General features: G+C 35.3%; 1 protein-coding gene and 1 non-coding gene across 6 annotated transcripts in view; one reads left to right on the forward strand and one right to left on the reverse strand.

The window, feature by feature from the left end:
* Positions 1–25521, reverse strand: part of LRP1B (LDL receptor related protein 1B) — a 1893223-nt gene that overhangs the window by 890239 nt on the left and 977463 nt on the right. The gene's annotated exons all lie outside the window — the stretch shown is intronic.
* On the forward strand, positions 25267–25373 carry LOC119545084. The gene has a single exon (XR_005219058.1). It is a non-coding gene; the product is annotated as a U6 spliceosomal RNA (small nuclear RNA).

A 25521-nucleotide genomic window follows, 5' to 3' on the forward strand; every position in this document is an offset into this window, starting at 1 on the left:
AAAAGGAAGAGATGGATTAAAGAGTCAAGGGTATATACGAAACAGATACATTTGTGACTGAAAAAAATTATTATTAAGATTTGAAAAGTTCCATTGTCATATATTTTTTGGAGTAAATCATACAGATAGAAAGAAATAAAATTAATCTCCCCAAAGAGAAAAAAAAAAACTGGAGAGGAAATTACAGTGCCCTATAAAGTTCTGAGATTATTTACCCACATTCTGGCCTCTATATGACAGATGGAAGCCTTCTAAGTACTCAATATTACTAATAACGAGTTTTAAATTACCATTATATTTACCATAAAAATCTAGAATATTAGAGTACACTAAATATGAAAAATACTATATTCAAAAATGTAAACCTTAAAATTAATTTTAAAATAGAATTATTCTACCAAAGCTTTATAACTACAGTAGACAAGCAAAAAATATGTTTAATGGACAAACTATTTAAATAGGCAGTTTGTAGTGTTTAAAGGGATCTTAGAGATCAGCTCCATTCCCAGCTGGCTTGCCAATTTTTCAGATGAGGTAAGACACATACAAAGTAGAGACAGGCAGGAGATCAAATGCTACTCCTTAGGTAGGCAAGGCTGACCTGTGCTCATAACCACACAATGAGTAATTAAGGCCATCAAACCTCTATAGTTGACCTCCTTGGGCTGAAGACTACCCTTGCCTACGGGGTGGCATTGTGAGAGTACACATCACACACACCTCCTTATTTTTCTGGATGAGGCTGAGAAAGACATTGTTTATAATAGAACAAGAATCTCAGTCCATACAGTACTGTCTAAAGACAAGAACTTAAAATTTTAAGGACCAAAGACACATATAAGCACAAGTGTATGCTCAGCTTGAAGCAATTCAACAAAGTTGTGAGTACTGCGAAATAGCAATAGTGACAACGATCTATACGAGATGCAATAAATTAGGATATCAATCCTAAAAGTAAGGGCGTATGATAGGTGCTTACTAGGAAAACAATGTTGGTTCTCCAAATAACAAGCCTTGACACATGGTACCAACTGTAATGAAATTTACAATTAAGACACTGTCATATTTTAAAATGATAAGATAGAATACAAAATATGAACTAAGTTCCCTTCAATTTATTATTGTTATTTTTCCTAATGAGATATCAAGGAATTCTGCAGATGGTATACTTTCATTAGGGTCCTCCATTTATATCTTTTTATTTTCTCATCTTGATCAAATTTATTTCTATTCTGTTTTAATTCTTAAGCAGAATCATATTGCTTCTTATGTCCTAGTTGCTTTGTAGTGCAATTAAGAAGCATTTTTGACAGACTTTCAAGTAGCAGCGAGAGCATCTGTGACTGTGACTTGCCCGTGTCACACAGCTGCCCTTTGATCTTCTGTTCTAGCAGGTGTTGCTGGCCAGGCAGGTGTCCATTGCATCTCATATCCCTGTGCACAGCTCATGAAATACCTGCAAGTTCAAGAGGTCACTCTTCCCAGATTGATGGGAAGCATTTGATCAAGGAGAGATACGAAACAATTCTACTCGGCTACATTCCCCAAACAACTCTACTACTGTCTTCCGCTTTCTTCATGTATTTTATTTTTGGGTCTCAGTGACTGCTAGAAATTTATCTACTGAATATTTTCTATGCTGTTGAAAGCTGAGGATTTAATTTATACTTGGATCTCAGTAATTAAATATCTCTTTCCTATAATGCCCACCCAGGCAAAATATGCACAATCAAATTAGGTTAGGATGATTATTGCTAAACGTCTTAGAAGAACAAAAGGCATTTCAACCACCAAAAAGTTTCTAGACAGAGAACATAACAACACAAAAAGAGTGTACTACTTTTTTTTTTTCAAACACCTTGTTTTATTGAAAGTTAGTCTTCAGGAGCAAGCTTTAGCCATATAGTCAAAAATGCAGAACAGTGAGACTAAAACTAGTGACCAAACATTTAAAATAAAAATGAATGCATGAAACACGCAATTGTTTGCAGGAACAGAGTCCTCCTTAAGTCTAAAACTTATGAAAAGCAGTGTGGTTGAAAAGCTTAAATTATTATCTTGTAACATACCTGCCCATGGGTCAATGTCAAGTTATCTTCTGAGTTAAGTGATTCTCGTATATATTTTGTTTAGTGAAATGAGCCCTGTAGAAAGAAATATTTTTCCTGAGGCCTTTAGAAAGTATGTAGTCAGTGAAGGGTCACAGAAGTGAGGTTAGAAAGAAGAGATTAAAGTTGGCCCTTCTCTGAAAGCATACCAGCAGAAGGTTTAAATTCCTTAAACATATGTTCTTGAGAGGCCAAGCCATTTCTCTCTAGTCAATTCTTAATTAAAAGCACTTTGTTATATTATTAAAATCCTGTACTTTCTAGCATAGGAGCAGATACACAGTGGGTTCCCAATAAATACTCATCAGATAATTAAAAGATGTCAGTTTTTTGAAATGTATGTTTCTTGACCTTCTAATCTTATTATTGGATTACAAGTTAACCATTGAACCCTCTTCAAAGATAATCTTTCAAGAGAATATAAATCTGTTTGTAGTGATTTAACTCCAGCCATAAAAATGTGTGCTTTCATGGAATTATTAAACAAACAAGCAAGCAAGCAAACAAACAAAACATGCATTCACAAAATAACTTTCAATAGCTGAAATTTTGAAAGTTTCTCTAACACTTGTCATTTTCTCTATCAATTATCAAAAGCTCTATTATGTGAATATCTGTCAACTAATGCTGCTTCAAAAAGGAGGACAAGAAAGAAGAGAAAGAGGAGGGAAAGGAGGAAAAGGAAGAGGAAGAAAAAGGAGGAGGGGAAGAAAAAGAAAAAAAAGGACTAAATTTAAATGGATCGACATATGGAGTACAGTTAATTTTAGTAACATTATCTGGCAATGTATCATTCACATTGCCCATACTCTACAAACAAATTTAAAATGATGGAAATAATTTGCTGTTTTAGAATATAATTTCAACATTACTAAAAAATAGAAAAATTCATTTTTTCCCATTACATGATAAAATAACTTGCCAAATAATATTTTTCCTTCTGAAAAACAGGATAAAATGGATATTTTAACATTTCCTGCCACTAAAAATAGATTGGTAAATATATGAGAAAATTATTGTCTCTCTCAAACTTTAGTTTGTTTTTTATAAAGTGAAAAAGATAACATCTACATTATAGGATATTGTAAGTGTTAATTAGATTAGCAAACCAAATGATCCTAGAATATGTTTGTGGAATAACAAATTCTCATTGAACAATAGCTGCCCTTGCTAAATATTTTAAGTTTAAAATCCATGGAGAATAATGGTGATAATTCATTGCATGGCCTCAAGCTGACAGTAAAATCTCTGAGCCTTCTTTTCTCCATCCTTGAATGTTCATAATAAAAAAGCAAAAAAGTGTTCACACATCATATGATTCTTGTGACTATCAAATGAGATAAATATGAAAGCTTTTTGAGAATTATAAATTTGTCTTAAAATGCACCAGGAGATCAGAAACTTAAATATATTTCTACTTGTTAGGTTTCTAAATTCATGCTATTTGATATAAAGATTTCAAAACTGATTGTAAAAATATTTTGGCATGACAGGAAAAGAAAATATCATACATGGATTCAAACATAAAAAATGATTATTATTTGAATATTATCTATTATTTAAATTCAACTATACCCTGTACATATCCTTGTAAGAGCCAAAGTGCTTATTTGAAATCAGCTAATGGAAATTCCTATTTAGATAATTATTGTACAGTATCACATGGTACCATTTTTAATTTTTTTTATTTCAGGCATTGTAAAAATAACATATGGTAACAGACACATTAACTAAATCCTAGAATACTTTTAGGATTGCTATTCACCTATAACTGATCCTCAGACTTGTAAACTGTTCTTCTCCAGGCTCTTAACCCCAATTCTGTAATGTAATGGTATCTTACCTTACATGAGGAAGTCAGATCTCAGCACTCTTTGTTGATTAAGGGCAACAAAACAGAACAAAACAAAACAAAACTATGGATTTAATTAGGCTACTTAAGATCATGTAATTTATATTTTAAATAGGTATTAAAATATATCTCACTAAGAGCACATATAATTCTCAGTTACTAAATGTTTGAAGGCCATTTAAAAAGTTTAAGAAAATTTAACTTTAGGTGAAAACATAGGTTCAGGGAACCCTGAAAACAGTAATCTCCAAATATAACACAATTGCAAAAATATTAATATTCTAAAACCCACTTTAAAAAAAGTAATGCCAAAAGGCTTGCCTCGTACTGTACTTAACACAGTATCTCACTCATAATTTACTCAGTAAATATTTGTTATTCATTCTTTGACTGAAAAAGCTCTTAATATATTCTTGTTCTCCTTATAGGAACAGTTCTTTAAAATGCAGATAAAGCATAGAAGTAGATCCAGCAATTTACACCAGCACATCAATTTCTGTCTACTGAAATCTTTAATCTTTTGTTTAAAAGTGATAAGTAACATTTTAATTGCCCTGGAGAAATACGTGTAATGCAGATATAGCAGAAGGAGGACAGGACTTCCTCTTATGGATCAACTCCACATGCACACAAATCAGGACAGCTGTTATCTTTGAGTCTGCTGGGCTAACAGGCATAGATTTCACAGATTTCTGCAGGAAGTATGCACATGAATGTGCACACATGTGCACACACATACACACCTGCACTTGCAAGTATTTAGGCCTGCACACTCTCACACACATGCACACACGCACATACATAAACATATACACACACAGCTCTTACGCTAAGGAAGACGTAAACTAAGATGCTGCTGGCAAGAAACCAACAAGTGAAAGCTCAGTGCTTTACAACCATATCAAATCCTGAGGACCATTCTGCAGTGGAGCTGCAGTCAGCTAAATGTACACAATCCGGTAACAGACAGTACCAGCAGAAGTCTATCCAAGTTCAAAAATTCTAAAAATATAGAAACATGGAGAAGTAGATGAAAGAACATTTTGAGAGGTGGCAAAATAAAGTGGCTCACAATATCACAATCCAAGACTAGTGTGGGCAAAATATATTTATATACGGGTACCATATTATCATGTTACCAATAGAGGAACCACTCCTTTATGAATGTTTAAACTTGCCAAACAATGGGTTTAAAGTGAGGGTGTAAATATCTGTGTGTATTTTAATTGTTTAAAAACAAACTAGGAAATGGGTGTCAGTAGCCACCATTTTACAAATAATAAAATTGAGGCTTTGCAAGGTTGGATACCTTGCATAACATTACATTACTGATAAATGAAGAACCAGGACTTCAAACTCATATTTGTCTGACTCCAAATTTTGTGCTCAGAACCTCTTTTAAATATACCAGGTCTTAACAAACTGCTATTATTTGAGGTAGATTTCCCAGGCACTAGGAGAAATTCTTTAGATGTTGAAGACACATGCATAATTAGTTCTGAATATGTAGATACAGTCCTTAAGAAGTGATGAATTTAGAGCTGGTTAGTGAAATGAGAAATGTGCTAGTGACTCAGTTTGGACACAGGGGAGAACTATCTCATAGATTCCAACACTTTTTTTTTGATACTTGCATATCGCATGGGTTATCTAATTTAATTGCCACATTCTCAAACCTGAGTGGGTTATATTATTATTTTATCTGACCAATAAGGTATACTGACTCCCACCTAAATGACTGTCTCTATTTGAATAATGATTCCAGTGTTTCCTTTATTTCCTAACAGGAGATATCTGCTCAGGGAGCCAAGAGAATTCTCCCTTACTCTTTTTTTCTTTTATATCTCTTAATGGTGAACTTCTCTAGAAGAAGCCAAATGACAAGATGTATCGCCAAATATCACCACTCTTAAAAGCTCCCAAGGAGAAGTAGGAAGACACCATGAGGAATCAGCACCTCTGAGTTAAGAGTAAAGATTGCATTGGCAAGCACAGTGCCTAGCTCACATTACGTGATCAATAACCTCTGTATCAGGATATTGAACGGAGGTTTTCCTTGGCCCTGAAATTGGTAACTGGTGCTCAAAGCAATTGTAAAAAGGACAAGAAACATTTGGCACAGACATCACATTGAGGGCATTCAAGCAAGTTTCCAGACAAACCTTGCTTGCCTCAAACACCCTTTCCCCATTCCCCATCCTAAATTTAAACAAAAACAAAAACAAAAAACAGAAAAAACAAAACAAACAAACAAAAAAAAACAAAAGCAAACTAGAAAGGGATAAAAAGGAGCCAACAGAAGTCATTGAGACCACCATGTTAGTGGTGGGAAGTTACTCTCCCCCACCCAATGACGGAGAATAAAGGGATGCATTATTCTCCTTCCCCAGACAAGTGAGAGAGAAGTACCTCAAGAGAATCACTTGTAGGGTTGGAGGTACATGGAAGAAAGGTAACCAGGCTCCTTATTCCTTGGTGGAATGCTGACTGAATTTATGGAGGTCCAGTCTGGGGCTGCTGTCAGTGCAGAGTGGAACATGCTGAGAGAGTCCTTACAGAGCTCGAAGTCATATCTCCTGGAGTTGGGAGTATACGTGAACACAAAGATTGGCACCTGTTTTTTCATTGTGATAACCAAGACAGGATGTTAGTTGAAGCTCCCATTGTATAGTGTGCCTAGGAACAATAATACGAGAGAACACCTCCCCACACACTTAATTCCTTAAAAAGAATTATGTTGCGAGTAGAGAGATTTAATTAGTTCCAATAGCTTCTTATAAAGAGACTTGGAGCTAAGAAGGTGGACAGAAGTCTTGTAGTTGCCATGCAAGGCAGTGAGTGTTGTACCACTGTGGGACCAAACAATGATTTCACTCCTCTCTAAAGGAGCCCTTACTGACTTCGAGAACCACAATGAAGTTTACAGTCACTCCAAGAAAATAAAGACGCCAGGACCTTATCAGAGACAACTACTAGAAGATAAAAACAGATCAAGATGGTACAGAGCAAGGGAAAACTCCACACCACCAATATATGGCTTGTTATATAAGGTGTCTGCCCTGTCCCCTCACCTGTTGCTACTCCCCACCCTCAACTAGAAAATCAAGGGCAGAAAGGAAAAATCTCAGAACATGACTACCAACCCCTTTTCAAGGTGCTAATGGAGAAATGGATTAGCAGACCATGCCCGTCTTTGTTTGAACTCCCTGAAATGACATGTCTGGGGTGTGCTGGGGAGAGGGGAAAGGAAGAAGATTAGTTTTAAATCTATAGGAAATTGGAGTTTTGGATAGGCCTACCTAGACTTTCAATAATGTAAGTTGACTGAAAAATGCATGGACTCATCCTAAGATGTTAATAAGAGAAAGGCAATATTTGACAGAGCGCAGTTGAATTTGGGGATCAGAAAATAATAAAACTGATTTATAATCTCTGAGGTGAGTCTACTCAATAAATCAGTTACATATTTGAATGAATGAATGAAATAGGAGTGTACAAATCCATGAATAAGTGAATGGCAACACAAAGGAAAGCATTTTTTCTTATTAGCTTTGATCAGGATGTCCATTTTGAAGTTTACAGAAAGTATAAATATGTTATTAATTAATGCTTGTAGCACTAGGACACTAATAATGTTTCTCTATTCTCTAAACTAGATTATTTAACCTCTTCCAGATCCCCAACAGGCTGTGATCCCCAAAGGGGATCCTGGCATCAATGATGTATAAGCATAATTCTTTGCCTTGGAATCTCTATGATAAGGAGAAACACGGTTTTATCTTGTATAAAAGTGATAGAACACACACACACACACACAATAGTTTCACAAGATTAAAGAATCTCTAGTCATGATTTCAAATGCATTTCACTGAATTGTATGATGTGGCATATACAATAGGTATAATCAAAAATCACAAAGCTAGGCAACTTCTTTAATTCTTTTGTAATCCAGTATCATAAAATTTATGAGGGAAGAAGGTATGGAAAAATGTAATCCATTTTTAAAAGGTGTGGAAGACTAAATTTCAAAGAGGTTAAATGAAATGCCAAGTGTCACAATTTCTTTATGCAGGGCTGAAACAGGAATCCAAGCCTCTTCACTCTTGTGTTAGAATTAATAATGTCCCCTTACAAAGACAAGTTCAGATCCTAACCTGTGGACCAGTGTGTGTGAACTCATTTGTAAACAGAATCTTTAAAGATCCTATTAGGATCAGGCCAAACTGAATCAGGTTGGGCCTTATTCCAGTACGACTGGAGTCCTCATAAGCAAAGGGAATTTGAACACAGGAGGAAACAGAAAGACACATCACTACGTGTTGATAGCAGAGGTTGATTGCCAAAACACTACAGACTTTCGAGAAGGCATGGCCTGCGGATACCTTGACTTTGGATTTCTAGTCCCCAAAAAAGTGAGACAGTAAATTCCTGTTGTATAAGCCAACTACTCTGGTGTTTTGTCATCGCAGTCCTGGAAAACTAAGATAATCCACAGGCATGTCTGCCTTTTTCTTCCTTGGTCACCTTTGCGGTAGTAGAGACTTATAAATTAGTCAAAGTAGGATATACATTATCAGTTGGCCTATAAACCTCATAATTATAATCATGGCCACAGAGCAAGAGAGATATGTTTCTAAAATGAATTTGTAGACTCCTTTGTTTATATTGCACAGGTCATACCATGAACCTGATCCTGGAAAGATTACTGGAAAGCAACCATCAAATGCACCATCATTGCTATCACAGGTTAACAGCTAAAAATGCAACTGTCCTCACACATCTCATTATATATTGGGTTTCTTGCCACCATAAGACCAAAGGGGTGAACTCGGAAATCCTAACATTCTCAGTATCTCCATGTTACCTACAACTGTTGCAAATATAGCCAAATGGAAGAATTTATGTAGCTGGTACCTGTTTGTAGGAGAAAAAGAAAAAGAAAAAAAGAAATCCAAGACAACCTAACTCTCAATAGTCTAGGAAAATGGAAGAGAATATACAAATATTTATCCAATATGTATATATAGCTAATCCAACAATGCTTTTATGTTAATAGACTATAAGTGAGTTCTACTACGTTGATTAAAATCAGCATTTTGTATACTTGAACTATTTAGATGGTCACAGTTACAGTTTTGCTTGTTTTAAGGATTACTTGAAGAGCATAATGATATTAAGAAATTTTATCTATGAATTAGTAATGAAACTCAAAGGAGAAATCATTTACTTCTTATAAATCAGCACAAGTTTTAAGTACCAACCATATTCTAATCCATTTTTGTTTATCTTATGATAATCACATGATGCTTAATCTTAGGATAAAGCAACCTAGAGGCAATGCTATTTTTACCATTTTAATTTATTTTGATATTCATTAAAATTAAATTTTTAAAAAATGTATATTCGTTACCTTGGTATTTTATGACCTATATCGAGGTAAATGTCAGCAATGGCTGGTATTTGAGAGTCTGCCTCATCCTTCTCATGCAGAAAATGCAACTCTAAAATATCTTTTTTAAAGGATTATATTCCATTACTCACAAATCTGTAATTTACATGACTGAAAATTTCGAAGCAACTTGGGATCTTTGAAAATCATCCAGAGTGTGGAGTCATGTTCTTAAAAAAAAAGCTTCTTTTTCTATACAATTAAAATTGAAGATAATAAACATTTAATTGGTTTGTTGCTGATAAGAGAGGAACTTATTTAAAAGGCTTATTTTATGCAATGTCACTTCTTGGCTGCTCACTCAGTGTGGTTCATCAAATTTACTTGATTCACTTGTGGCAGCAACAGAATTCAATCTTGGCTCCATCCACAAATTGACTAATTAAATTGGGATATAAGTGTGCTCACAGATGCTGGGCCACTGCCTGCACATACACTGGCTCTAGCTTTGGAAGTTCAGCAGCTGACTGAAAACAAGAGGTAAAAAAATTCCCTTCAAGATGCACCTTCTTCACCAGAAGCTATATTTTCTCTGTCAATAGACAACATTTTTACGGCTTTAAGTTTATTCAGTTCTTGCCAATACAACTGTGAAAGGAAGAAAGTTGAATCTGAAGGTTTTCTTCAGGAAGAAAATTTTTACTTTTTTAAACAAAAACATTTGCCAATACAAATGGTCTAAATAGACATGAATATAATAGTTGTGCTGTAAAACACTGTTTTTTTAAACTTCAAAAATGCTATTGGTTTCCATGTTTCAGTTCCAGCAATATCTTTTCTCAAAGGGGCACTTTGATAAGTAAATCTCTTTGTACCAACCACATTCAGCATTGACATAAGATTATCAATTCTGTTGAGAACCACTCCTTAATGTTTTTCATATTCAACAAAAGATCTATTTTCTGTTTTGTTTGTTACAGTACTTTAAAAGATTGTAATATTTAACATATTGTTTCAGCTCAGGCAACAATACCCCTTTGTCCTGGAATGAAGAAGTGTTAGTTTCTTAATTGGTTGACTGTGCTCCTTAGTCATGACAAAACATAATTAAAAAAAAAAAAAAAAAAGCAAACCAGTCAGTAATCAAAACCATTAAGTCCTTGACTTCTTCAGAGTCTGTGAACAAACAATTAATGTCAGTTTTCAAAAGGGCTTATTGTAGTAAATGGCCTCTCAATATGCTATGGCATTGACAGAAGCAAAATGAGAGACACACACACAGAAAGAGAGAGAGAGAGAGAGAGAGAGAGAGAGAGAGTTATGTTTGGCATAAGAGGACAGAACAAAGACCAAGAAACATTCACAAAATGGTATGTGACTTCTTGTTAGGAAATTCTGGAATATTTCAACCAAACATTTTTTTAAATTAAATTCAGTTTTATTGAAATATATTCACATACCATACAATCATCCATGGTGTACAATCAACTGTTCACAGTACGATCATATAGTTGTGCATTCATTACCACAATCTATTTCTGAACATTTTCCTTATATCAGAAAGAATCAGAATAAGAATAAAAAATAAAAGTAAAAAAGAACACCCAAACCATTCCCCTCATCCCACCCTATTTTTCATTTAGTTTTTGTCCCCATTTTTCTACTCATCCATCCATACACTAGATAAAGGGAGTGTGATCCACAAGGTCTTCACAATCACACTGTCACCCCTTGTAATCTACATTGTTATACAGTTGTTTTCAGGAGTCCAGACTATTGGGTTGGAGTTTGATAGTTACAGGTATTTATTTCTAGCTATTCCAATACATTAAAAACTAAGAGTTGTTATCTATATAGTGCATAAGAATGTCCACCAGAGTGACCTCTTGACTCCATTTGAAATCTCTCAGCCACTGAAACTATTTCGTCTCATTTTGCATCCCCCTTTTTGTCAAGAAGATATTCTCAATCTCACGATGCTGGGTCCAGATTCATCCCCAGGAGTCATATTCTGCATTGCCAGGGAGATTTACACCCCTGGGAGTCAGGTCCCATGTAGGGGGGAGGGGCAGTGAGTTCACCTGCCGAGGTGCCTCAGTTAGAGAGAGAGAGAGGGCCACATCTGAGCAACAAAGAGGTACTCAGGGGGAGACTCTTAGGCACAATTATATGCAAGGTTAGCCTCTCCTTTGCAGTAAGGAGCTTCATAAGAGCAAGTCCCATGATAGAGGGCTCAGCACATCAAACCGCCAGTCCTAATGATTGTGACAACATCAACACAACCAGACATTCTTAAGGCTGTTGACTTGTGGAACTGTCAACTCACTTTTATATAGAGAGTTTATATAGTATATAAAACCTTACTTGTTATGTGACTTCTAATATGCTGGATTCAAGCCATAGATAACATTTTATTTGGTCTGTAATTATTTTTAATTGTTTGTTATAATGTTAAAAATCAAGCAACAATATAAAATCCAAATTTATGGTTTGTCTTTAAAATTTCTCAAAACCAAGGGCCTAATTCCAAAGCAGCAATCAGTTGGAATTTAGTTGCTGCTTTCCTCTTTGGATGATGCTGGCACCCTCCAGTTTCAAGATTATTTTACAGCTTCACTCATTAACAATATCTGTCTCACCTCAGTAGGATTTTGAGTTTATGATGCTTGCTTTAGGCGGTAAAATGTATTACTAAGATCAGTTTATGAAATAAACCCTTCCTGGATTTGAATTTCAGTTTCTCCACTTAAAGGTCAAGTGCCTCAGACTAATTACCTACTTTCTCTAAAATTCAGTTTCCTCACCTGGAAAAGTAGAGATAGTAATAATATTACTTCACAAAGATATTATGATAATAAATAAGAAAATGAATAAAATTGTCTTGGTTTGATGTCAGATTGTAGTAATATGCAATAAGTAAATATTATTATTATAACAATCATATAGAATGTATTGTAGTAATATGCAATAAGTAAATATTATTATTATAACAATCATATAGAATGTATTGTAGTAATATGCAATAAGTAAATATTATTATTATAACAATCATATAGAATGTTTATCATTTTAGAATTGTTCACACAGCCGGAATGGGGACAATTAGTTTTGGAAGCTGTCTCATATCTCAGCACCCCCTCTTCATTATGTGGGAAAAACTGACAGACTTCAGATAATCTGGATTTCAATTAAGATATATGAGTTTTTGATGCTTTGGAGAATGCTTATATTGTAACCGAGAAGTTGGATTTAAGAATTGATTATGATTTCTGAATCATTATATAGATATTTCTTTGTTACTTTCTTGTGTATTAGAATAGCCAGAGGGAAACATCAGCTGTCTTGATCTCTGATAATTATTAGATAACTAGCCTTTCTCTTGTGATTGTAAAAACCTTGTGACTGATCCTCACTTGTACCTTTTTATCTGGTTTTTCAACTTCAGAGTCTTATGATCACTAAAGACAGCCCCTAATGTTTATAAATGAAAGGCCTTGAGTCAGTCCAGAACTAACCCAGCCCAATTCCAAAACTATCTTGTTAGACGAAGCTGTATCTAACCAAAACTGACTCACCTGACACGCAAAGTAGCTTAAACGTTAACCTCTGGGTGACCTACACCTCATTAGGATACTAAAACTCACACCCATCATCATATTAAGGCCACCATTTTCTTACATACAATCTGTGACTAAGCATGCAACCAATCTGCACATGCTCAATAATCAGATCACCTCTAGTCTTGTCATTTCCAGCCATGGTGCTCATCATCCTAAAAGGAGCCCATCTTTTGGTACTATGAAACCATCAGAATTACTGCAGTTTGAGAATAAAGATTTTTAGGCTAATAGGCCATCTGATCTCCCGCTTCGTGCCTAGCAATAAACTCTTTCTCTCTTTGAAACCCTGGTGCCTAAGGAATTGTTCATTTGAGTGCATCTGACAGAGAACCCATGGCTTTTGATTGGTATCAATATATCACATAGTGATTATTACATTTCTAAAATTTTTCTAAAATCCAACCACTTTTAAATATCTGTGTTGTGCTTACATTTTTGTTGCTCTTTTCCAGTTCTTGATTGACTTTTTAAGAACTGATTTTCTTGGCTCTAGAACTCAAAATAATTCAGCACTTTCAGACACAGCCCATAGACCTATAGCATGTTTCTGTTGTAAAAGAAAAAAAAAGCTCAACCTAAGCTATGTCAATACCCCTAAAAATGCAAAGGAAGACAACACAAACCATTTTACAACTAGTTTCAATAATAGTGATACTTGTCAAACGAGCACTTTGGAAAAGCCTTTGGACCTTTTGTTCTCTGAAATGATTGTTTGGAGAATGCTATTAGGTCACAAATGAAATGATGGACATTGCTTTTCTGGGGAAAATATGTACTTTAAACTTTAGAATTTTATTAAAGTTGCACAGGAATTAGAGTGGCTGTCAATTTTTTTTTTTTTTTTTTTTTTTGGTTTCATGATAGCTTTTGTTTTACTGACATCTCTGTTTAAGTATTCAGAAATATAACATGGAAATCTCAAGAGAGATCACATTCATCCTTTTAAAGAAAAATAGTGATCTTGATGGCAGGGGAAGTAACAAGTTGGGAGGAAATGCGAATCCACAGGGAGCCAAAAACTGTCTTATCCCTTTTTGTCTAAAATTGAGAGTTGATTGAACATGAAGTTCGTTTCCAAGTTTCTATTTCACTACCTTTTTTTTTTTTTTTTTTTTTTTTTTTTAAATAAACTTCATGCCTTGGGAATTTATCTTGCTTTACTTTAAACCAACATATTTTAAGGGCTTAAGCTCACATTTGTGAGACTGTGACAAAATCCAAGGCCTTATGATCTTCTAATTAATTTTGACTAAAATCTAATATTTCTTTTATCAAGACTTACTTTCATATCCTAAGCACTTTAATTAGTAGAAGACAAATAATAATAGTGAATGTTCCACTTTAGTTTTTGACTTCTAAGGTACCCACAAGAAGTGATGAGCTAGGAAAAATGTGTTGGTGCTTAGGACAGGTATTTAAAAATAATATATTATTATACAGATTTAAAAAATGAAAGTTAAAACATATTTAATACAAAAAGAAAAATTTTCATAAAATTAGTTTTGTAATTACCAAAAGCCAGATTATTTTGTGAATTTGTTGTAGACATTTGTAAAGTAAAAGCATTGATTTTCCTTCTTTACCTTATACAATATACCATCCTTTATTAAGGCAATTGAGATTTTTTACCAACTATGCTTTTTTTTAAGTGTGTTCAATAATTTTCATTTTCATAAGACTTTTGGAGGAGACTTTATACCCTAATATTCTTCCTGATGTTATTTAATGGAAATTTTTTAAAAGATAGACAAAAAGCAAATGTTTCTAATCATACCTTGGATAACTTAATAGATAATTGTATATCATTGAAAGTTTTCATGTGGTATTTTAAATTTTATAGATAAAAATAAATCCTGAAGATGCATTTATAGAATGAATTTATATTGTATACAATTTCCAACATAGAAATCATCCATCTTTGAAAGACGATTTTTAAAAAGTCAAGCTTTTTAAGATATATTTGAGTTCCATTTTATCTCTGAACATTAGAACTGCATGACTTTTTTAACATAAAACTACTCATTTTATATGATTTTATGATTGAAATTATTTTTTGAAAAAAGATATTGGTGTAAATTGTATCATCTTCACTTAAAGTCTATAATTGATTATGATGTGATCCCACTTCTATTTAACAAACTATGATCATTAGAATAACAAAGCATTATTATTTCTGTACAAATGTATAACAGTGAAGGAATTTGTTATTTAGAACTGGTAAATCACACATTTTCAATACACAGTTGGAGGAAAAGTACAGTGCTACCAAGTGCTCATTATATCAGCTTGAAAGAGACAAATGTTCATTTTATTTTATTTAAACAGAAAAATAATCAATTAAAATATCAGGGGGCACTGGATTTTACTGACTATTCCTCAGCCAAATAGCACTGATATTTGAGTTAACACTGAAAAGAGAATTGTAATTTACATTCCCTACATGAAATCCATGTCATTATGTGCACTTAGTTCAGAATTTCCGATTTATTATGTAAAATAACAGGGCCACCTGCATTGGGTGTTGCTAGGAGAGATCCCTTTCCAAGAAAGGATTTTCCTTAAGACAACAACAATTGGCCTGGAGGGACTTTCTGAGAAAATGGAACAATGGAATGCTCCCTACAGAAATGCAGATAAACACTGGGTGATAAACCAGTTTTGTCTAGAAGAGAGAGTCTATCAGAGTGGATATACCATAATAATTAATATGTATCTTCTCCCTACTTTATAAGATCCCCCTATGTAAAATGGAAACTAAACCTCAGCCAATCAGAACGTTTCCTTACTTACTTCCACATTTGACTTGTACAAATTTCCCCTTTCCACTCCCTTGTGAAACTCCTTACCAATTTAGGTTTATTACTGTCTGATTGGCAAATCACTTGTTGCCCAAATAATCTTCAACAATTTTTTTTTAACTACTTCATTTTATTGAGGACAGAATCTGATGTCAGAAGTGGGTTCTGAAGGAAACCACTGGCGGTCCCTGTGAGCAACGAGTAACCAGGAAACAGTACCTGTGGAACCAATTTGTGCTCACTACTTTCTTGCTGCACACGGGGGCTGCACATAAGTCCTTCGATTTGAACTCCACGGTCTTGTATCAAGCTTCTGAGTTTATTTGGGCATATGAAAGCTGGACTGGGTCCACAGGACGCCTTGGGTAAGACACCCAGCCTTTGGAAGGGAAAGAAAGTGAGCGCTGGGTGCAAGAAAAATGGGTGTTCTGCACTAAAGATTGCTTAGAGCTGAAGTGGCCATGATGGGGAAATTTTAGTTTAGACAAAGTTGTTCATTTCAGACGCACCCTAGAAAAAGAGGATCTTGAAAACCCCCCAAAATAGTGAAACATATATTTTTAATTGGGGGATTAAGGCATCAAAAGAATTAGGGATTCCAAAAGAGCCCCACTAAAAGAATCCTTACAAAAGCCAGTCAAAAAAACAACAAAAACTTAGAAAGGAGAAACCTTGACAAGCAACGAGGACTGTGGACAAACTGACTTGATTCTGACTATGCCTTCAGCCATTTCTCTTTATCTCCTTTGCCTAATTACTTTGACTCTACTAACCCTCTTTCTCATTTACCCTTTTACTTGGAAGATGAGGAAGATACTGAAACTAGTCAGACACCCTTTCAGGGTAAGCCCTCCACAGACCCTGGTGTTCTGACAAACACCACTTTTAACCATGGACAAAGACGAACTCAGAGGCATAAGTATTCATAAAGCAGTTCAGAATCCTTCTGGGTGGATATTATATAGTGTGGCCTGATCTATATCAGCTTGTACACATGTTGAGAACCTCAGCTGCTAAATCCTGGAAGGCAAAAGCTGAACAGACTACAGGATCTCTCTTGCCACAACAAATCTGAGGGTCAAATAGGCTCGAGAATAACTTAAAGCTTCATTAAGATTACACATGAGGGCAAAGAAAATGACAAAAATCTCCAAAAATATCAGTGAGAAGCTTTAGCCCTCATATTCAGCAGTTAACTTCAATTTTCCCATCTGCCAAGCAGATTCTGGTAAAAATATAAAGAATGGGGCAAGGACAAAAGTCAGCTCTTCAATATAAACTACTGAGTTTTGTATTTCTATATTTTCTGTATTTCTGTGATTTTTATGTCTGACTCACGGGTGAAAAACTTTACATTGAAGCTATAAACTCTCTATTTGTGTCAGTCTGCATATTTTATGTAAAATATGTTCCTTCTTCCAGATGGAATTAACAAATTAATTTATAAACTCCTTAAAAGAGCTCCATTCAAGTTGGCATAAAGATAAGTAAATGCTTGTATGTAAATTAATATTCCTAAAGTCCCAGAAAATAAGGAAACTGAACGCTTGTTTCCAATGTAAAGAGTATCTGTAGAACTAAACCCAATTAAAAAAAAAATCAAGTTCACATAATTTAGTAGATTTTTGGCAACCAGGTCTAGTTTAATATTAATATTAATATTGTTAGTTAAATAAAAACAGCTATGTCTTCTGAGTTATCAATGCTTAGTACAACACAATACAATCTTATTCTACTTGGATATGTTCATTCTAAAGTTACATAGGTTTACTGATCAAATAAGCTAGCATTATACCCACTAGATGTTTAAGATAATGAAAAATATAAATTTGTGTTTAACCAAGTTGAGTTTTTATTCTGAAAAACTTTATTTCAAGAGGAAATTTTGTTTTGTAAGATGTCTGCTTGAAGGCAATTTCCAAGATTTTTTTGGTGGCACAAATATGTAACATATGCAGCATGTGTTTTTGTTAAGGAAAAAGAGAATGGTTTTACCTCAAGTAAAATGACTTGCTACTGAAGAATGAGAACAGAAAGGTGTAGCACAAAACTTGAATGGATATAGAAAGCTGTACAAGATTTGTGGAAAAGGAATTTTGTTTGTGGTGGTCAAGGTTGGCTAAGATAGGTTTACAAAATTTTTAAGAGTTTCTTATCAGACAGTATCTTCATGACAGATTAGAATTTAGTTTTCTATTTGTTAAAATGATAAAATTTTCTTGGATTATTGATCTGCTCTTAGTAAGAGGTCGTAAAAGTTTCTTCTTAACCATTTTAGTAGTCTGTCTAGAAGGCAAAGATTCTGTATCTTATCAGAATAATCTCCTATGCTTTGTATTGACCTTAAAATCCTTTATTGTTTTAGAGAAGAAGTCGTTTCACTTTTGAAAGAACTAAGGTTCTTTTTTTGCCTGTGGTTGATTGTTTAACATTCATGTTAACTCCTCCATTTATTTTTAAAAACTTTTATTGTCACTTTAGTTAAATATGGAATCAAATATTGTTTCACAGTGACCCATGATCCTTTTTGACAAAATGTTCAAATACAACAACTTTTGACATTTCCCCTTCCTCAAATAAAACCCTAAATGATGTCTTCATGATCTCAAACTGTCTTTGGGGTTTCCCAGAGGGCCCCTGGAAAATCAAAAGGGATTTGTTCTTTTACCTTGTAAAAAGAGAGGTGCTGGAAATAGTTAGGGTTATTGATATAATTGAGTGGCATGGGAAGTGTTGTCAGATTAAAAAGGATTTTCTAACCTGTTGATTAAATTTGCTTGTTTAAATGTTATCAATATAACTATTTCAGAAACTATATAAAGTTCCTAGATATTTGTCAATGTCCTTGTTGTCTGTGAGATGTCCTAGTACTGATTTTCTGATATTAGACAACAGGATAGTGTTATTGGTCATAATTTCAGTTATTTTTAAAAACAAACAAAAAACAAACAACACTTTCTTTTTTTTTTTTTTTTTGGTAAGGGTATGGCTTACTGTGGCCATTTGGAATGTCTAGCTGGAGTCTGCATTAGAGAAACCTCCAAGATAGCCTCTCGACTGTATTTAGGATCTCTCAGTCACTGTGACTTCAGCTTGTTACTTTTCTTTTTTCCCCCTTTTGGTCAAGTAGGCCAGGGCCAGGGTCCCTCCAGGGGGTCATGTCCCACGTCATCAGAGAGATTCATTCCTCTGGGAGTCATGTCCCTCTTTGAGGGGAGGTTAATGAATTTATTTGCTGAGTTGGGCTTAGAGAGAGAAAGGCCACATCTGAGCAACAAAAGAGGTTCCCTGGAGGTGCCTCTTAGGCATAATTACAGGAAGGCTCAGCCTCCTATTTACAACCCTAAATTTTACAAGAGCAAGCTCAAGTCGAGGGCTTGATTTATTAAGTAGTGGGTTCCTAACTTCACTTAATATATATCCGATACCAAAATAGTCAGTTTCTTACATTATCTACACTTAGCTGTACAATCATCACTTTTGACTTTAAGCAATTATCATAACATAATATATTCCAGAGCTCTTATCAGCTGCCAATTAATTAATGAACTATCTAAGATCATTCTTTTTTTATAAAACGGCAAGAAGTTATCCATGCCATTTTAATTCTTTTGTCATCTCCAGAAGACACTTGCAATTAGCTACAGGCTGAGTGCTTCATCTTCAGCAAAAAGGATGATCTCAGAGATCCGTGGAAAGGACTAGGCCAGATACTGTGGAGGCATAGGCTTCTAATGACATTTCTAAAACAACTTTGATACCACATCACCAGACTGCATCAAGAGCACCAGAATGCTAGTAAAGAAGCCAGTGGGTTCATAAGAATGCTAGCAGAAGATCAAATTGAATAAGTATTAATTACCTAGCACTGAATGAATTGATAAAGAATAATTAAGCTTTTCTTTGGAATATTGCTGATGTGTTTTTTTCCCCACTGAAGATGTTTTACTACATAATTTATCCAATCAAGATGGACCATTATTATAATATAATATAATCCTTCCAATTAAAACATGACACAATACTTTCTTACCACTTCCAACAAACTGGTTGAGGCATTTTAAGAATTAAATCAGACTCTTCTGAACCAATTTTCCAACCAGGAACTTTAATGTCTGGGAATTACTGCTGATGTTTCAATGTTCTATTTTCTAGATGCAAACACTCCCATACTCTTTTCCCTCAAACTATCTATGATTCATAAAACATTTGTCTTTTTCCCCTCTGTCTATCCCTCTGGAATTTAGAAACTCTTGTTGAATATTTTAGTTTTTATCTCAAAATGATCATTTGCATAGATTGAATAACAATCTGTCCTCCTTGTTAACAGGAAACAATTGGTGACAGTGGATATATACCAAATCTTTGACTGGAATATCATATTTAAGAATGATGTTCATTTAATCAGATATGAATGAGGTACTTTATGAACTAAGGTTGACTTTATGGAGCCAATGCTTATAAAACTCTTTTGGAAAAACTGGGCTGGAATCTGGCTCCAGGATTCCCAGCCTTACAGCATGTTGTATATTGAAGTGATATTAATGATCTTGAATCCCCAAAACATTGTGAACATGTTGACCACAATGAGAATGCTAACAAGTTGAGAATAAAATGTTTTTGTAACAAGCGATAATCAGACATCCATGCAAGGATATGGTAAGGACTGGCTTGACCTTTGCCAGAGGGACACTCCCTTGATAAAAATATCAATGACTCCACCCAGACCTCAGAGGCATAAAAACCCAGTTAGACACCACTTTGGTGAGCAACAGGAGTAGAGGCAGATTGACACCCAGTTGCTCTGACTTCTGGCTCCGGTTCCCCTGCTGTGCAGCACGGCAAGCAGAGCCTTCCACTGATGGCTCTGTACCCTCCACTGACACTGCATCAGACCAGCTCCCGAGCCCGCTCTTTAAAGGGACCCAGCAGCCTCATGTTAGCGTTCGGGCTGGTGGACTTGAAAGACTCCATCCTCCACTTTTAAATGTGGTGTATCCCCTTGGCCTGTTTATTCTTCACTGATTGTGTTGGCAGCTTGCAATCAAGCAAGCAAGTAAATTGCACTGAGCATCCAGATTATAGTCATGCTGAATTTGTTTTTGATTCGCGATCATTTCTCAGGTCATTTTTGTGACACTTTTACTATACTTACACAACAATTGGCCTAGTTGGCAGGAATCGAATCCCAATGTGACTACCTTGCTACAACACTACAACTGCAATATTTTTATCTAAATTAAAAAAAAAAAATAAATCCTCATAGGAGGTGAGAATTAGTTGATTTCCAGACCGAAGGGAAATATTAGTCATAAGTCATGCACAGATGCCACAAGGACACACAAGAGTTTAAAAAAAGACAACCAGTCACAAGTCAGACACACATACTATTAGAGCATCTGCCAGTATAAGAAGAATCTTGTGAAGGGTACATATAAATGCATAACACCTGAATTAATCAATAGGATATAGAGTTCTTATTTAGATATATTTTCACTGAGTTTTGGAATTTTATATGTTTTTATGTTAATTGGCATTTAAGTTTGGGGAAAAAAACTGAGAAAAGGTTGGGGAATACTCAAACAGTGGAAAAATCTTTTAAAACAATGAAGAAAAGGAAACTATGAGTTAAAAAAAAAGAGGATCCTTGGAGACCAATAGAGGACTTCATAAAATAAAAATTTAGGATTAGAGACAATCAGATGTCAGCCTGTTCACACAACCAGAAGAGTTATAATCTGTAAGAAAGGGATAAGTTTAGTTTTCACATAGAGACAGCATGGAATAAGGGAAATGGAGGCAAAACCAGTTTAAACAAGCCCCAGACAAAGAGAAGAGAGAATCTGCCTGCTCCTTATATGGAAAAGTAATCATAGTTACTGGAATGTAAAGAGATATGAGGTAATATCAGAGGCGGGAACTCACAGCAAAAAAAAATAAAAATTTGGGGGGGATAGGCTGATCAGTTCAAAATCTCAATAATGAGCTAGTTGGCTCTCTAGGATTGGCTGTACAAATTAAAATCTCAAAAGATGAATTAGTTAGTGTTCTCGGATAGGCTGTAACCTCTGTAGTACCCAGTCAATGGGGAAACAGGGGAGGGACTTGCGAATTAGGAGTAGGAGATTTAAAGATCGCCATTCTCTTCCTCTGGTGCGCCAGTCTTCCATGTGTTTGGCTGGACGCCCTATCTTGCAAGATTGTAAATAAATTCTTTTCTCCTCCAAAACCGAGTGAGCGTTTATTCCCTTACAGGAACCGCTTTATTTCCGACATATCCTATAAAGAGCAAAGAAGGACAAAATACCATCTTTGTTACTGGGAGTGATAAACAACATAGACAAAGTTAGAATTAAAGGGAAAATTTTGGCCAGAAGGATTGTGTCTAAAATAACAATCCCAAATCTTGACCCATTGGATGAAGACGATGACACAGATCCCTTGCAAGGAAATGATGCCTTCTGGGTGATCCATACAATGTGGATGAAAGGGTATTGAGATCCATAACTACAGTTGAAACTACTAAGCACAGCAATGGTGATGACTCTATTGCAGTAAGAGAGGAAAGTACAATTACCAGACAAGAAATCATAAAATTAAAACAAGAATTCTCAAAAAATGGAGAAACAACTAAAACACAGTTGCTGAGAGATCTATGGTCCAAAGCTGAATGCAATTAGCCACTAACAGGCAGAAAAGTGATACAATTAGGAAACATATATAATAATGATAGCTTAAATCAAATAGAAAGTTTTGGAGAAAAACAATAGAGAAATTACTGTTTGATTGGACAGCTAAGGAATGGAAATTAAGGTGGGCCTTGCCAAATTTAACAGCAGTAAAAACAAGGACTTGGTACCCAGCTGTGGATGCCTCTAGTATCTGGAGGAAGCTGGGGCTGTTGATTATGATTCACAACAGTTGTACCAATAGTCCACTAGAAGCAGAAGGAACAGGCCAAATTAAGAAAATTACACTAAGATCAGCAACAACTCGTGAGAGAACCGGTCTATTCACAAATTTCACATGTACTGACACAATTGGCAAACTAATTGATGCAATTTGAACTGTCAAAGAATTAAGTCAGGATAGAAAGTATGTATTCAGAGCACAGATCAGGTTTGAAAGACCAATAAAAGCACCGCAATTTAATCCAGAATGTTAGAAAACCTATCCTAATAGGGAAAATACAGAATTAGAATGGGATTCAAAATTTTAGGAAGCACCTCAATAATAGGAAGAGGGATTTAGGCAGATGCACAAGCCATTTAGAAACAATGACTGTGGCAGATCAAGGCAGAACTTTGGAGAATCTAGAAACCCTCATATAAAAAGATAGTAATGAATGAAATGCAAGGTAAACCAAGAAAAAGGATGGAGTGGCATAGAGACCTTGTCTTGCTATAGGGACTTTTCAGCCTCTGTCCCCTGGCCAAAGCTGGGGAAAATTGCCCGCATGTGAGGATGGCTATTTGTAAGGATAATTGTAAATATTAAGAATATTTAATGTTAGTGGACACTGGATCCCAAATAACAATGATTAAAAGCCAGATTAACAAAGGTGAAGAAAATGACACAAAAGGTTATATTGAAGGTCTGTGAGGCAAACTTAGTATAGGAACAGAAACAGGCTGGACTATAAATCCTGATAAGGTGCAAGGACCAGATACTGGTATAAAATTTTTAGGAATACACTGGTACTAGAAGGATGAACTATATCACATCTAATGATAAACAAATTGCAACAGTTACACCACCAAAGAAGAGACACAAAAATTGATAGGTTTATTTGGCTATTGATCTTAAGGGAAGCAAAATATCATAAATAATTTTATATGTTTACATGAGATGAACTCAAAATATAAAGACACAAGAAAGTTAAAAATAAAAATATAAACAAAAATTTACCAAAAAATTTTAAGAAAGAAAGTAGGGATAAGTGTGTTACTTTTGGCAAAGAAGAATTAATGGGATGAAGTAGATTCCTTTAAAAACGAAAAGAAGAAGAATGGGGAGGAGTAAGAGAAGGAGGAGGAAGATAAAACTATGGCATATTAATCTTTATGCTTTTCTCTTCTTTCCTGGATTTCTACACCTTTCCTTAGTCTTTCAAAGAACCTACAAGGAATTAAGGAAATACCAGATGGTTATAGTGGGAATGCAAAAGGAAAGTGTTCACCTTCAGTTATTTGACTTCCAGATGAGAATTAATGTAAAATTCCTGGTGACAATCAAAAGGAAGACGCAAACAGGGCATAGCAAAGTGTTGAAAGAATAGAGGGAAAGATAAAAACCCTGAAACCGTGTCTCTGGGAGAAGAGACCTGATCTGAGATTAGGGAGAAGAAGACAGGGAATAAAACTTCGCAAAGAAGGCAACGATATGGGATAGGATCAAAAGATGAGAACTGAGTGGGAGCTGGATCATCAGAGAGGGGAAAAGGAAGATTTTATGGAGAAAGGCTAACAGACAGCTTATACCTCCTCTGTTGCTTTTGAAAGGAGCAGCACAATTACATTAGGAATGCAGATAAACCTCCCCAGCTGCGATATTGCCTGAGGGCCTTCTATCAACAGCTGGGACTGCATTTTACTCAAGGCTTCCCCAGCAGGGTGCTTAAAGGGGCCCTGAATGGCCATCTCTTCTCAGTAGCCCACTTAAACCCAAACTGAGGGAAGACTGTGATGGTATTATGGAAAAGGAACTTCAAAGAGGGGTTGGAGTGTCAGGGAAACTACCTACATGAAAATACAACATTCTTGAAACTTTCTGAAGAAAATAGCACAGTTGCATAAACAAAGGCATAAAGCAACAAAGGCATAAACAACAGAAAAGACTGGAGATGCGTACCTAAATGATAGAGTATGAGGTTCCATGATAAAATTTGGAACTAATGGGTCAAGCAGTGTTATCTGGAGCCAGGGAGTTAGATGAAACTGCAGGCAAAACAAACAGTAAGGAAAATGCTCATAATAAATTTTAGGCAGAGAGCAAGGAACCCATGAGGAGGTTGTAAAGGACCAGCCTAAGAGGAAGAAAACAAACTAAGGAAGCATGGCCCAGAGAGCAGAGCCACACTGGGAGGAGAAGTGAAGAGGGGCAAGGGCAGGTGCCTCAGGTGCCACCAGGTGTGAGGTGTCATGGAAGACTGCTGGAAACCACAAAGAGCAAGTTCAGTGGACAGTGGTGGAAAAAGCCAGTGGCTGGGGAAAAAAAATATACTGGAGAGAGTGGGGGGGAGCAAATTATAACAAGTATGAATTACTCTAAGTTGATCAGTGAAGAAAAGCTAGAGAAAAGGTAAGTAATAATTACAAGAGGTACACAGTTCAAGGAGTATGTTTATGTACAAGGATATGTTTTGTTTGTTTTGTTTGGTGCAGCCTTTTGGTGGAAGAGACAAAAGGGAAAGGTTGAAGTAACAGAGGAGAAGGAAGGGGAAATGGATGGCATGCAGTACAGAAGAGATGGGGGGAAAAGGATCAAAACCAAAAGAGAAGTGCTCACTTCGGCAGCACATATACTAAAACTGGAACAAAACAGATAAGATTAGCATGGCCCCTGTGCAGGGCTGACACGCAAATTCGTAAAGCGTTCCATATTGAAAAAAAAAAAAAAACAGTAGACAGACAAAGTGAAACTGCGAAGCCTGCTACCTCCCCCAATCCTTAACATATCACATATCTCAAATCAATAAAGACAGAGACTGAATCCAGGTAAGACTGTATATAAAACCATAGGATATAGATAAAAT

Source organism: Choloepus didactylus, chromosome 9, assembly GCF_015220235.1.
Source record: "Choloepus didactylus isolate mChoDid1 chromosome 9, mChoDid1.pri, whole genome shotgun sequence".
In the NCBI taxonomy this organism is placed as follows: Eukaryota; Metazoa; Chordata; class Mammalia; order Pilosa; family Megalonychidae; genus Choloepus; species Choloepus didactylus.